This window comes from Zalophus californianus, chromosome 5 (genome assembly GCF_009762305.2).
Source record: "Zalophus californianus isolate mZalCal1 chromosome 5, mZalCal1.pri.v2, whole genome shotgun sequence".
NCBI classification, from domain to species: Eukaryota; Metazoa; Chordata; class Mammalia; order Carnivora; family Otariidae; genus Zalophus; species Zalophus californianus.
The window spans coordinates 7,151,431-7,165,883 of record NC_045599.1 but is presented as its reverse complement, the minus strand read 5'-3'; positions in this window follow the sequence as shown (position 1 = coordinate 7,165,883).

Here is a 14,453-nt window from a genome sequence, read left to right as displayed (position 1 = left end):
ATTCTATTTCTATATATACTACCTCTTCTTTATCCATTCAACAGTCAATGCACACTTGGTTCTTTCCAAAATTTGGCTATTGTTGATAATGCTGTTACAAACATCGGGGTGCATGTATCCCTTTGAATTCATATTTTTACACTCTTTGGGTTAATACTTAGTAGTGTAATTCCTGGATCGTAGGGTAGTTCCATTTTTAAATTTTTGTAGGACCTCCATACTGTTTTCCAGAGTGGCTGCACCAGTTTGCATTCCCACCAACATTACAAGAAGTTTCCCCCTTCTCCACATTCTCACCAATACCTGTTGTTGATTTTACCCATTCTAACAGGTGAGGTGATATCTCTGTATACTTTTGATTTGTATTTCCCTGATGGTGAGTGAAGTTGAGCATCTTTTCATATGTCTGTGGTACAAGTGGATGTGTTCCTTGGGGAAATGTCTGTTCAAATCCTCATTAAAATCCATTTTAAAATTGCATTATTTGCTTTTTGGGTGTTGAGCTTTATAATATATTTATTTATTTTGGATACTAACCCTTATCAGATCTGTCATTTGAAAATCTCTTCTCCCATTCCCTAGGTTGCCTTTAAGTTTTGTTGATTGCTTCATTCACAGTGCAGAAGCTTTTTCCTTTGATAAAGACTAAAGAGGTTATTTTTGCTTTTGTTTGCTTTGCCTCAGGAGACATATTGAATAAGAATTTGTTATGGCTGACCACAAACAGGTTACTGCTTGTGTTCTCTTCTAGGATTTTGATACTTTCATGTCACATTTAGGTTTTCTATCAATTTTGTTTTTGTGTGTGGTATAAGAAAGTGGTCCAGTTTCATTCTTTTGTTTGTTGCTGTCCAGTTTTCCCTAAACTGTTTGTTGAAGACACTGTCTTTTTCCCATTGGATATTCTTCCCTGTTTTGTCAAGGATTAATAGACCATATAGTACTGGGTCCACTTTTGGCTTTTTTATTCTTTTCCATTGATCTATGTGTCTCTTTTTGTGCAAGTACCACACTGTCTTGATGACTACAGTTTTTGAAATATAGCTTGAAGTTCAGAATTGTGATGCCTGCAGATTTGATTTTCTTTTTCAACATTGCTTTGGCTATTCAAGAACTTTTGTCTCCATGCAAATGTTAGGACTATTTCTTGTAGCTCTGTGAAAAAATGTTGCTGATATATTGAAAGGGATTGAACTAAATGTGTAGATTGCTTTGGCTCCTATAGACATTTTAAAAATCTTTATTCTTCCAATGCATGAGCATAGAATACTGCTCTATTTCTTTGATTCATCCTCAAATTCCTGCATGAGTGTTTTATAGTTTTAAAAGTAGAGGTCTTTCAACACTTTGGTTCCTAGGCATCTTGCTGTTTTTGGTGCCATTATAAGTGAGATTTTGTAACAAAAACAAATGTAGAACAACAGAAGAGAATAGAAAGCCCAGGTATGTACCCTCAACTCTATGGTCAAATAATCTTTGACAAGGCAGGAAAAAATATGCAAAGGAAAAAAGACAGTCTCTTCAATAAATGGTGCTGGGAAAATTGGACAGCTATATACAGAAGAATGAAACTAGACCATTCTCTACACCATACACAAAGATAAACTCAAGATGGATGAAAGACCTCAATGTGAAAAAGGAATCCATGAAAATCTTAAAGGAGAACATAGGCAATAAACTCTTTGACATCAGCCACAACAACTTCTTTCAAGATACATCTTGAGAAAGGGGAACCCTCTTACAATATTGGTGTGAATGCAAGTTGGTGCAGCCACTTTGGAAAACAGTGTGGAGGTTCCTCAAAAAATTTAAAATAGAGTTAACCAATGACCCAGCAATTGCACTCCTGGGTATTTACCACAAAGACACAGATGTAGTGAAAATAAGGGCCATATGCTTCCCAAAGTTCATAGCACCAATGTCCACAATAGCCAAACTGTGGAAAGAGCTGAGATGCCATTCAACAGATGAATAGATAAAGAAGATGTGGTCCTCATGGCTTTTTTACCATGATTCTTTAGTCTTTGAAAGTTAATTTTTTAACTGTTTGTTTAGTGAATTTTTCTTTTTCTCTTTTTCAACCAACATCTTATCAATCTCTTTTTTAAAAAATATTTTTTATATTTCATTTTTAGAGTCATATTCTATCGCTTCAGAGTAGTTACCCTTATTTTTGACATATATGTATAAGTTGTTCTTTCTTTAAAACTTTGAGATACAGTTTTTTTAACAAATCAAAATATACGCTAAATCTCTAGTGTATGGCTTCATTCTAGTCTCCTGCCTGATCACATTCTTGCCCCCCCACACCTTTTTTTTTAAATCCTCTTCTTTCATTTTTCACCCAACTACTTATCAATTCTTTTTATAAAATCTTTTATAATTTTCACCTTTACAGTCATGTTCCATCCCTTCATTGTATTTACCCTTATTTTTGTACATATATTAGTTTTTCTTTCTATACAATTTTGGGAGGCACTTTCTTCTAACAAACTAAAATACATGCAAAATCTAGTGTATGGCCCTGGTCTATGCACCAACCTGATCATATTTGATCATATTCTGTTTTCTTTATGTCTTGTTTAGTTTGTTTTAATCGTTTTTCTTTCTTTCCCTTTCTTTACCCTGGTTTCAGGTCTTTTCTGATTTATTTAGTGTATATTTTATGTGGACATTGTTACCCTGTTCTCTCCTTCATGTATTCTCCTCTGGACAGTATGACAAGACGGAAAAAATCACCTCAACAAAAACAAGAGACAGTACCAACTGCCAGAGACCTAATCAATACGGACATTAGTAAAATGTTGGAACTAGAGCTCAGAATGATGATTTTGAAGATACTAGCTGGGGTTGAAAAAACATAGAAGTTATTAGAGAAATCCTTTCTGGAGAAATAAAAGAACTAAAATCTAACCAAGTAGAAATCAAAAAGGCTAAATGAGGTGAAAGCAAAAAAGGGGGCTCTAACTGCTAGGATAAATGAGGCAGAAGAGAATCAGTGATATAGAAGATGAAATGATGGAAAATAAAGAAGCTGAGAAAAAGAAAGATAAACAACTATTGGATCACAAGGGCAGAATTCGAGAGATAAGTGATACCATAAGATGAAACAGAATAATTGGGATCCCAGAAGACAAAGAAAGAGAGAGAGGGGTAAAAGGTATATTGGAGCAAATTATAGCAGAGAACTTCCCTAATTTGGGGAAGGAAACAGGCATCAAAATCCAGGAGGCACAGAGAACCCCTCTCAAAGTACATGAAAATGGGTCAACACCCCGACATGTAATAGTAAAACTTACGAGTCTCAGAGACAAAGAGTAAATCCTGAAAGCAGCTCAGGAGAAGAGATCTGTAACCTAGAATGGCAGAAACATTAGATTGGCAACAGACCTATCCACAGAGACCTGGCAGGCCAGAAAGGACTGGCATGATATATTCAGAGCACTAAATGAGAACAATATGCAGCCAAGAATACTCTATCCAGTTAGGCTGTCATTGAAAACAGAAGGAGAGATAAAAAGCTTCCCGGACAAACAAAAACTAAAGGAATTTGCAAACACGAAACCAGCCCTACAAGAAATATTGAAAGGGGTCCTCTAAGCAAAGAGAGAGCTTAAAAGTAACATAGACCAGAAAGGAACACAGACAAAATACAGTAACAGTCACCTTACAGGCAATACAATGGAACTAAATTCATATCTTTCAATAGATACCCTGAATGTAAATGGGCTAAATGCCCCGTGAAAAGACACAGACTATTAGATTGAATAAAAAAAAACAAGACCCATCGATATGCTGTCTGCAAGGGACTCATTTAGACCCAAAGACAAATCCAGATTGAAAGCAAGGGGGTGGAAAACCATTTACCATGCTAATGGACACCAAAAGAAAGCTGGGGTGGCAATCCTTATATCAGACAGATTAGATTTCAAACCAAAGACTATAATAAGAATTGAGGAAGGACACTATATCACACTTAAAGGGTCTATCCAACAAGAAGATCTAACAATTGTGAATATCTATGCCCCTAACGTGGGAGCAGCCAATTATATAAAGCAATTAATAACAAAAGCAAAGAAACACATCAACAACAATACAATAATAGTGGGGGACGTAAACTCACCAAAATGGACAGATCATCTAAGCAAATGATCAACAAGGAAATAAAGACTTTAAATGAAACACTGGAACAAATGGACTTCACAGATCTATTCAGAACATTCCATTCCACAGCAACAGAATACACATTCTTCTCCAGTACCCATGGAACATTCTCCAGAATTGATCACATCCTCGGTCACAAATCAGATCTCAACTGGTACCAAAAGATTGGGACTGTTCCGTGCATTTTTCAGACCACAATGCTTGGAAACTGGAACTCAATCACAAGAGGAAAGTCGGAAAGAACTCAAGTACATGCAGACTAAAAAGCATCCTACTAAAGAATGAATGGGACAACCAAGAAATTAAAGAATTTAAAAAATTCATGGAAACCAATGAAAGTGGAACACAACAGTTGAAAATCTTTGTGATGCAGCAAAGGCAGTCATAAGAGGAAAGTGTATAGCAATACAAGCCTTTCCCAAGAAACAAGAAAGGTCTCAAATACACAACCTAGCCCTAAACCTAAGGGAGCTGGAGAAAGTGCAGCAAATAAAGCCTAAACCCAGCAGGAGAAGAGAAATAATAAAGATCAGAGAAATCAATAAATAGAAACCAAAAAGAACAGGAGAACACATCAACAAAACTAGGAGCTGGTTCTTTCAAAGAATTAAAAAGATTGATAAACCCCTGGCCAGACTTATCAAAAAGAAAAGAAAAATGACCCAAATCAACAAAATCATGAATGAAAGAAGAGAGATCACAACCAACACCAAAGATACAAACAATTATAAGAACATATTATGAGCAACTATATGCCAGCCATTAGATAATCTGGAAGAAATGGATGCACTCCTAGAGATGTATCAACTACCAAAACTGAACCAGGAAGAAATAGAAAACCTGAACAGACTTATAACTACTAAGGAAATAGAAGCAGTCATCCAAAATCTCCCAAAAACAAAAGCCCAGGGCCAGATGGCTTCCCAGGGGAATTCTACCAAACATTTAAAGAAGATTTAATACCTATTCTTCTGAAACCGTTCCAAAAAAAAGAAAGAAAGAAAGAAAAAAAGAAAGAAAGAAAGAAAGGAAGGAAGGAAGAAAGAAAAAAGAAATGGAAGGAAAACTTCCAAACTCCTTTTATGAGGCCAGCATTACCTTGATCCCCAAACCAGACAAAGACCCCATCAAAAAGGAGAATTACAGAACAATATCCTTAATGAACCAGATGCAAAAATTCTCACCAAAATACTAGCCAATAGGATCTAATAGTACATTAAAAGGATTATTCACCATGATAAAGTGGGATTTATCCCTGGGCTGCAAGGTTGGTTCAACATCCACAAATCAATCAATGTGATACAATACATTAACAAAAGAAAGAACAAGAGTCATATGATCCTCTCAATAGATACAGAAAAAGCATTTGAAAAAGTACAGCATCCTTTCTTGATCAAATCTCTTTGGAGTATAGGGATAGAGGGTACATACCTCAATATCATAAAAGCCATCTATGAAACACCTACAGCGAATATCATTCTCAATGGGGAAAAGCTGAGAGCTTTTCCCCTAAGGTCAGGAACCCGGCAGGGATGTCCACTCTCACAGCTGCTATTCAACATAGTATTAGAAGTCCTAGCCACAGCAATCAGACAACAAAAAGATATCAAAGGCATTCAAATCGGCAAAGAGGAAGTCAAACTCTCACTCCTTGCACATATGATACTGTATGTGGAAAACCCAAAAGACTCCACCCCAAAACTGCTAGAACTCATACAGGAATTCAGTAAAGTAGCAGGATACAAAATCAATGCACAGAAATCAGTGGCATTCCTATACACCCACAACAAGACAGAAGAGAGACAAATCAAGGAGTCGATCCCATTTACAATTGCACCCAAAACCATAAGATACCTAGGAATAACTTTAACCAAAGAGGCAAAGGATCTGTACTCAGAAAACTATGAAATACTCATGAAAGAAATTGAAGAAGACACAAAGAAATGGAAAAACGTTCCATGCTCATGGATTGGAAGAACAAACATTGTGAAGATGTCAATGCTACCTAGAGCAATCTACACATTCAATGCCATCCCCATTGAAATACCATCCACTTCTTTCAAAGAAATGGAATAAACAATCCTAAAATTTGTATGGAATCAGAAGAGACCCCGAATAGCCAGAGGAATATTAAAAAGAAAAGCAAAGCTGGCGGCATCACAATTCCAGACTTCTAGCTCTATTACAAAGCTGTCATCATCAAGACAGTATGGTAGTGGCACAAAAAGAGACACATAGATCATTGGAACAGAATAGAGAGCCCAGAAACAGACCCTCAACTCTATGGTCAACTAATCTTTGACAAAACAGGAAAGAATGTCCAATGGAAAAAAGACAGTCTCTTCAACAAATGGTGTTAGGAAACTGGACAGCCACATGCAGAAGAATGAAACTGGACCATTTCCTTACACCACACACAAAAATAGACTCCAAATGGTTGAAAGACCTAAACGTGACACAGGAGTCCATCCAAATCCTAAAGGAGAACACAGGTAGCAACCTCTTTGACCCCAGCCGCAGCAACTTCTTCCTAGAGACATCACCAAAGGCAAAGGAAGCAAGGGCAAAAATGAACTATTGGGATTTCATCAAGATAAAAAGCTTTTGCACAGCAAAAGAAACAGTCCACAAAACCAAAAGACAACCCACAGAATGGAAGAAAATATTTGCAAATGACATATCAGATAAAGGGCTAGTATCGAAAATCTATAAAGAACTTCTCAAACTCAACACCCAAAGAACAAATAATCCAATCAAGAAATGGGCAGAACACATGAACAGACATTTTTCCAAAGAAGACATCCAAATGGCCAACAGACACATGAAAAAGTGCTCAACATCGCTCGGCATCAGGGAAATCCAAATCAAAACCTCAATGAGATACCACCTCCCACCAGTGAGAATGGCTAAAATTAACAAGTCAGGAAATGACAGATGTTGGCGGGGATGTGGAGAAAGGGGAACCCTCCTACACTGTTGGTGGGAATGCAAGCTGGTGCAACTCCTCTGGAAAACAGTATGGAGGTTCCTCAAACAGTTGAAAATAGAGCTACCATACGATCCAGCAATTGCACTACTGGGTATTTACCCCAAAGATACAAATGTAAGGATCCGAAGGGGTACGTGCACCCCAATGTTTATAGCAGCAATGTCCACAATAGCCAAACTGTGGAAAGAGCCAAGATGTCCATCGACAGATGAAGCGATAAAGAAGAGGTGGTATATATACACAATGGAATATTATGCAGCCATAAAAAGAATGAGATCTTGCCATTAGCAACGACATGGATAGAACTGGAGGGTATTATGCTGAGTGAAATAAGTCAATCAGAGAAAGACATGTATCATATGACCTCGCTGATATGAGGAATTTTTAACCTCAGGAAACAAACTGAGTGTTGCTGGAGTGGTGGGGTGTGGGAGGGATGGGGTGGCTGGGTGATAGACATTGGGGAGGGTATGTGCTATGGTGAGCGCTGTGAATTGTGCAAGACTGTTGAATCACAGATCGGTACTTCTGAGACAAATAATGCAATATATGTTAAGAAAAAAAAAGGAAGAAAAAGATAGCAGGAGGGGAAGAATGAAGGGGAGTAGGTCGGAGGGGGAGACGAACCATGAGAGAAGATGGACTCCTAAAAACAAACTGAGGTTTCTAGAGGGTAGGGGGTTGGCGGGATGGGTTAGCCTGGTGATGGGTATTAAAGAGGGCACGTTCTGCATGGAGCACTGGGTGTTATGCACAATGAATCATGGAACACTACATCAAAAACTAATGATGTATGGTGATTAACATAACAATAAATTTTTTTTAAAAAAGTTAAAAATAGACCTACTGTGTGATCCAGCAATTGGACTACTAGGTTTTACCCAAAGAATACAAGAATTCTAATCCAAGGGGTACATGCATTTCGATGTTCATAACAGAATTATCTATTATAGCCAAATTATGGAAACAGCTCAAGTGTCCATCAACTTATGCATGGATAAAGAAGTAGGATATATATATATTCAATAGAATATTAGCCATAAAAATGAATGAAATCTTGTCATTTGCAACTATGTGGCTGGAACTAATGAGTATTCATGTAAGCAAAATAAGTCAGTTAGATAAAGACAAATACCATATGATTTCACGTATGTGGAATTAAAATAACAAAACAAATGAGAAAAAGGAAAAAAAAGAGAGGCAAACCATGAAACTGATTACTAACTTTAGAGTTGAACCTGACTGTTACCAGAGGGGAAGTGGTTGGGGAATGGGTTAAATAAGTAATGGGGATTAAGCAATACACTCCTGATAAGCACTGGGTGTTGTATTGAAGTTTTGAATCACCATATTGTATACATGAACCTAATTTGCACTGTATGTTAACTAACTGGAATTTAAATAAAACTTACAGAAAAAGCAACAATAGTAGGAGACTTTTTTTTAAGATTTTATTTATTTATTCATGAGAGAAAGAGAGAGAGAGAGGCAGAGGCAGAGGGAGAAGCAGTCTCCCCACCGAGCAGGGAGCCCGATGCGGGACTCGATCCCAGGACCCTGGGATCATGACCTGAGCCGAAGGCAGACCCTTAACCGACTGAGCCACCCAGGCGTCCAATAGCAGGAGACTTTAATACTTACATATATCAATGAATAGATCATCCAAATAGAAAATACACAACAAAACAGTGGCTGTGAATGACAAATGGGAACAGACGGAACTAACAGATAGATTCAGAACTTTCTACCCTCAAACAGCAGAATACACATTCTTTTCAAGTGCACATAAGACATTCTCCAGAATAGATCACTTGTTAGGCCACAAAACAAGAACAATCCCAAAACTACTAAAGTCATACCATGCATCATTTCTAACCATATCGTTGTGAAATTGGATATCAACAACAAAAATATCTAAAGATCACAAGAATATGGAGGTTAAATAATATGCTACTAAACAATGAAAACAAAGATGAAATAATAAAAATATTTGAATACAAATGAAAATAACACAACAGCCCAAAGATTTGGGGAGGTAGCAAAACTCTTCTAAGTGGGAAGTTAGAGCAATAAAGGCCTATCAAAAAGCAAGAAAAACCTCAAATAAACAACCTAACCTTACAAAATGAACCTAGAAAAAGAAAAGCAAATAAAACCTAGAACTAGTAGAAGGAAGGACATATAAAGATTAGATCTGAAATGAACACATTAGAAACAAAACAATGGAAGAAATCAAGGAAACTAGGAACTCATTCTTTTTTTTTTTAAAGATTTTATTTATTTATTTATTTGAGAGAGAGAGAATGAGAGATAGAGAGCATGAGAGGGAAGAGGATCAGAGGGAGAAGCAGACTCCCTGCTTCCCAGGACCCTGGGATCATGACCTGAGCCCAAGGCAGTCGCTTAACCAACTGAGCCACCCAGGTGCCCTAGGAACTCATTCTTTGAAAGACCTACAAAATTGATGAACTATTAGACTCATCAGAAACAAAAAAGAAAGATAAAAAGAGACAGGACACAGATAAATCAGAAATCAAAGGAGAAATGACAACCAACACCATGCAAATAGAAAGGATTATAAGAGGGTTGTGTGAAAAATTATATGCCAATGAGTTAGAGAATCTAACAGAAATGGATAAATTCCTATAAACATACATCCTCCCAAATTAAATAAAGAAGAAATCAAAAATTTGAGTAGACCCACTACGAGCAATGAAATTGACTCAGTGATCAAAATACTCCCAGGAAACAGAAATCCAGAGCCAGATGACATTAAAGGTAAATTCAAGGGATGCCTGGGTAGCTCAGGCGGTTAAACACCTGCCTTCAACGCAGGTTATGATCTCAGGGTCTGGAATCAAGCTCCGAGTCAGTCTCCCTATTCACTGGGGAACCTGCTTTTCCCTCTCCCACTGGCTGCCACCGCCCCCCCTGCTTATTCTCTCCCTTTCTCAGTCAAATAAATAAATAAAAGATATTTTTTTTAATTTTTTTAAATTTTATTATGTTATGCTTGTCACTGTACAATACATCACTAGTTTTTGATGTGGTGATCCAAAATCCATTGTTTTCATATAACACCCAGTGCTCCATGCAGTACGTGCCCTCCTTAATACCCATCACCGAGTAACCAATCCCCCCTTCCCACTCCCCTCTAAAACCCTGTTTGCTTCTCAGAGTCCATTGTTTCTCATGGTTCATCTCTCCCTCCGATTTCCACCCCCCTTCATTTTCCCTTCCTTCTAATGTCCTCCATGAGATTCTTTATGTTCCACAAATAAGTGAAACCATAGGATAATTGACTTTCTCTACTTGACTTATTTCACTTAGCATAATCTCCTCCAGACCCATCCATGTGGATGTAAAAGTTGGGTATTCTTCCTTTCTGATGGCTGAGTAATATTCCATTGTATATATGGACCACATCTCCTTTATCCATTCATCTGCTGAAGGGCATCTCAGCTCTTTCCACAGTTTGGCTATTGTGGACAATGCTGCTATGAACTTTGCGGTGCGTATGGCCCTTCTTTTCACTACATCTGTGTCTTTGGGGTAAATACCCAGGAGCGCAATTGCTGGGTCATAGGGTAGCTCTATTTTTAATTTTTTGAGGAACCTCCACACTGTTTTCCAAAGTGGCTGTACCAACTTGCATTCACCCAACAGTGTAAGAAGGTTCTCCTTTCTCCACAACCTCTCCAACATTGGTTGTTTCTTTCCCTGTCCATTGTTGCCATTCTACCTGCTGTAAGGTGGTATCTCAATGTGGTTTTGATTTGAATTTCCCTGATGGCTAATGATGATGAACATTTTTTCATGTATCTGCTAGCCACTTGTATGTCTTCTTCAGAGAAGTGTCTTTTTGAATCTTCTGCCCATTTTTTGACTTGATTATTTGTTTTTTGGGTGTTGAGTTTGAGAAATTCTTTATAGATCTTGGATACCAGCCCTTTATGTGTAGTGTCATTTGCAAATATCTTCTCCCATTCTGTGGGTTGCCTCTTTGTTTTGTTGACTGTTTCCTTTGCTGTGCACAAGCTTTTTAGCTTGATGAAGTCCCAAAAGTTCATTTTTGCTTTTGTTTCAATAGCCTTTGGAGATGTATCTTGAAAGAAGTTGCTGTGGCCTATGTCAAAGAGGTTACTGCCTATGTTCTCCTCTAGGATTTTGATGGATTCCTGTCTCACATTGAGGTCTTTCATCCATTTTGAGTTTATCTTGTGTATGGTGTTAGAGAATGGTCGAGTTTCATTCTTCTACATGTGGCTGTCCAGTTTTCCCAGCACCATTACTTGAAGAGACTGTCTTTTTTCCATTGCGTGTTTTTTCCTGCTTTGTCAAAAATTATTTGACCAAGATGGCGGAGGAGTAGGAGACCTAGATTTTGTCTGGTCTCAGGAATTCAGCTGAATAGGGATCAAACCATTCTGAACACCTACGAACTCAACAGGAGATTGAACAGGAGAGTAGCAACAACTCTCTGAACAGAGAAGCGACCACTTACTGGAAGGTAGGGCGTGCGGAGAAGTGAATCCGCGGCGATATTCGGGAGGATAGACGGCGGGGGAGGGGCCTCCGCCAGCCGCTTCTGGCAAGTGCTAGAGCCGCGGAGCACAAAATCGGACCTTTTAAAAGTTGGCTTGGTGGAGGGACGTCGCTGCAGTGGCTAAGCGGGGGGTGGAATCCTCCCGGGACAGTGTGGTCTCAGGACCCTTGGGGTCACAGAGAGACCGGGGGTGCCTGAGTGCGGCAGAGCTCCCAGGTATCAGAGCAGGGAAGCCGGCTGCAGAGACGGAGCAGAGTCGCGGGCTCTCAGCTCTGGGTTGCCACAAACTGTGATCTGCGGCCCAGTCGGGGCACGGCTCCCCCAGCAGGGACCCAACAAGCAGCAGATCCGGGGAGACTCCCCTTCCTTCCCGGGGAGGAGCGGTGCGGGAACACACTGCAGGGATCTGCTGGGTTTGGAGACTCCGAGCGGGGTCGGGTGCCAGAGATAGCAACGCTCGATCACAGGCCGGGTGAGCACGGAGTGCGGCCAGAGACCGGGGACACGGGAGTGACTGCTTTTCTCTGGGGGCGCACTGAGGAGTGGGGCCCCGAGTTCTCGGCTCCTCCGGGCGGAGACTGGGAGGCCGCCATTTTCGCCCTGGTCCTCCAAAGCTGTACCGAGAGCTTGCAGGGAACAAAAGCTCCTGAGAGCAAACTGGATCAGCTTCCTTAGCCCGGACCGACAAGGGCGGGGCAATTCCGCCTCCGGCAAAGACATTTGGAAACCACAGCAACAGGCCCCTCCCCCAGAAGATCAGCACAAACAGCCAGCAAGCCAAGACCAAGTTGATCGATCAAGGAGAATAGGAGAACTCCAGCGCTAGGGGAATACTGCACATAGATTCATGGCTTCTTTTTTTTTTTTTTTACCATGATTCATTATTTCATCAAAGTTAATTTTTGTTGACTTTTTTCATTTTTCTTTTTCCCTTTTTCAACCAACATCTTATAAATCCCTTTTTTAAAAAAAAAAACATTTTTTATTTTTTTTTCATTTTTAGAGTCATATTTTATCCCTTCATACTAGTTATCCTTGTTTTTGGCATATATATATAAGTTGTTCTCTCTTTAAAATTTTGAGGTACAGTTTCTTCTAACAGATCAAAATATACCCTAAACCACTAGTGTATGGCTTTGTTCTAGTCTCCTGCCTGATCACATTCTCTCCCTTTTTCCTTTTTTTTTTTTTCCTTAAATCTTCTTTCTTTTTTCAAACAACTTATCTTACCAAGTCCTTTTATAAAATCTTTTATAATTTTCATCTTTACAGTCATCTTCCATCCCTTCATTGTATCAACCCTTATTTTGTACATATATGTCTTTCTTCCTTTAAAATTTTAAGAGGCACTTTTTCTAACAGACCAAAATACGCCCAAAATCTAGTGTGTGGCACTGATCTATGCACTAGCCTGATCATATTTGATCATATTCTGCCTTTTTTGAATTGTTTTGTTTTTGTTTTTATCTTTTTTTTCTTTTTTTTTTCTTTTTCTCTTTCTTTTTTCTTTCTTTCCCTTTCTTTTCCCCTGGTTTCAGGTCTTTTCTGATTTGTATACAGTATATTTGCTGGGGACGTTGTAAACCTGTTAGCCTTTTGTTCTCTCATTCATCTATTCTCCTCTGGACAAAATGACAAGACGAAAGAAATCACCTCAGCAAAAAGAACAAGAGGTAGTACCGTCAGCCAGGGACCTACTCAATACGGACATTAGTACGATGTCGGACCTAGAGTTCAGAATCATGACTTTAAAGATACTAGCTGGGCTTGAAAAAAGCGTGGAAGTTATTAGAGAAACCCTTTCTGGAGAAATAAAAGAACTAAAATCTAACCAAATCGAAATCAAAAAGGCTATTGATGAGGTGCAATCAAAAATGGGGGCCCTAAATGCTAGGATAAATGAGGCAGAAGAGAGAATCAGCGATATAGAAGACCAAATGATGGAAAATAAAGAGGCTGAGAAAAAGAGAGAGAAACAACTACAGGATCACGAGGGCAGAATTCGAGAGATAAGTGATACGATAAGACGAAACAACATTAGAATAATTGGGATCCCAGAAGAAGAAGAGAGAGAGAGAGGGGCAGAAGGTATATTGGAGCAAATTATAGCAGAGAACTTCCCTAATGTGAGGAAGGAAACGGGCATTAAAATCCAGGAGGCACAGAGAACCCCTCTCAAAATCAATAAAAATAGGTCAACACCCCGACATCTAATAGTAAAACTTACGAGTCTCAGAGACAAAGAGAAAATCCTGAAAGCAGCTCGGGAGAAGAGATATGTAACCTACAATGGTAGAAACATTAGATTGGCAACAGACCTATCCACAGAGACCTGGCAGGCCAGAAAGGACTGGCAAGATATCTTCAGAGCACTAAACGAGAAAAATATGCAGCCAAGAATACTATATCCAGCTAGGCTATCATTGAAAATAGAAGGAGAGATAAAAAGCTTCCAGAACAAACAAAAACTAAAGGAATTTGCAAACACGAAACCAGCCCTCCAAGAAATATTGAGAGGGGTCCTCTAAGCAAAGAGAGAACCTAAAAGCAGCAAAGAGCAGAAACAAACACAGACAACAGACAGTTAACAGTCACCTTACAGGTAATACAATGGCACTAAATTCATACCTTTCAATAGTTATCCTGAATGTAAATGGGCTAAATGCCCCAATCAAAAGACACAGGCTATCAGATTGGATTAAAAAACAAGACCCATCAATATGCTGTCTGCAAGAGACTCATTTTACACCCAAA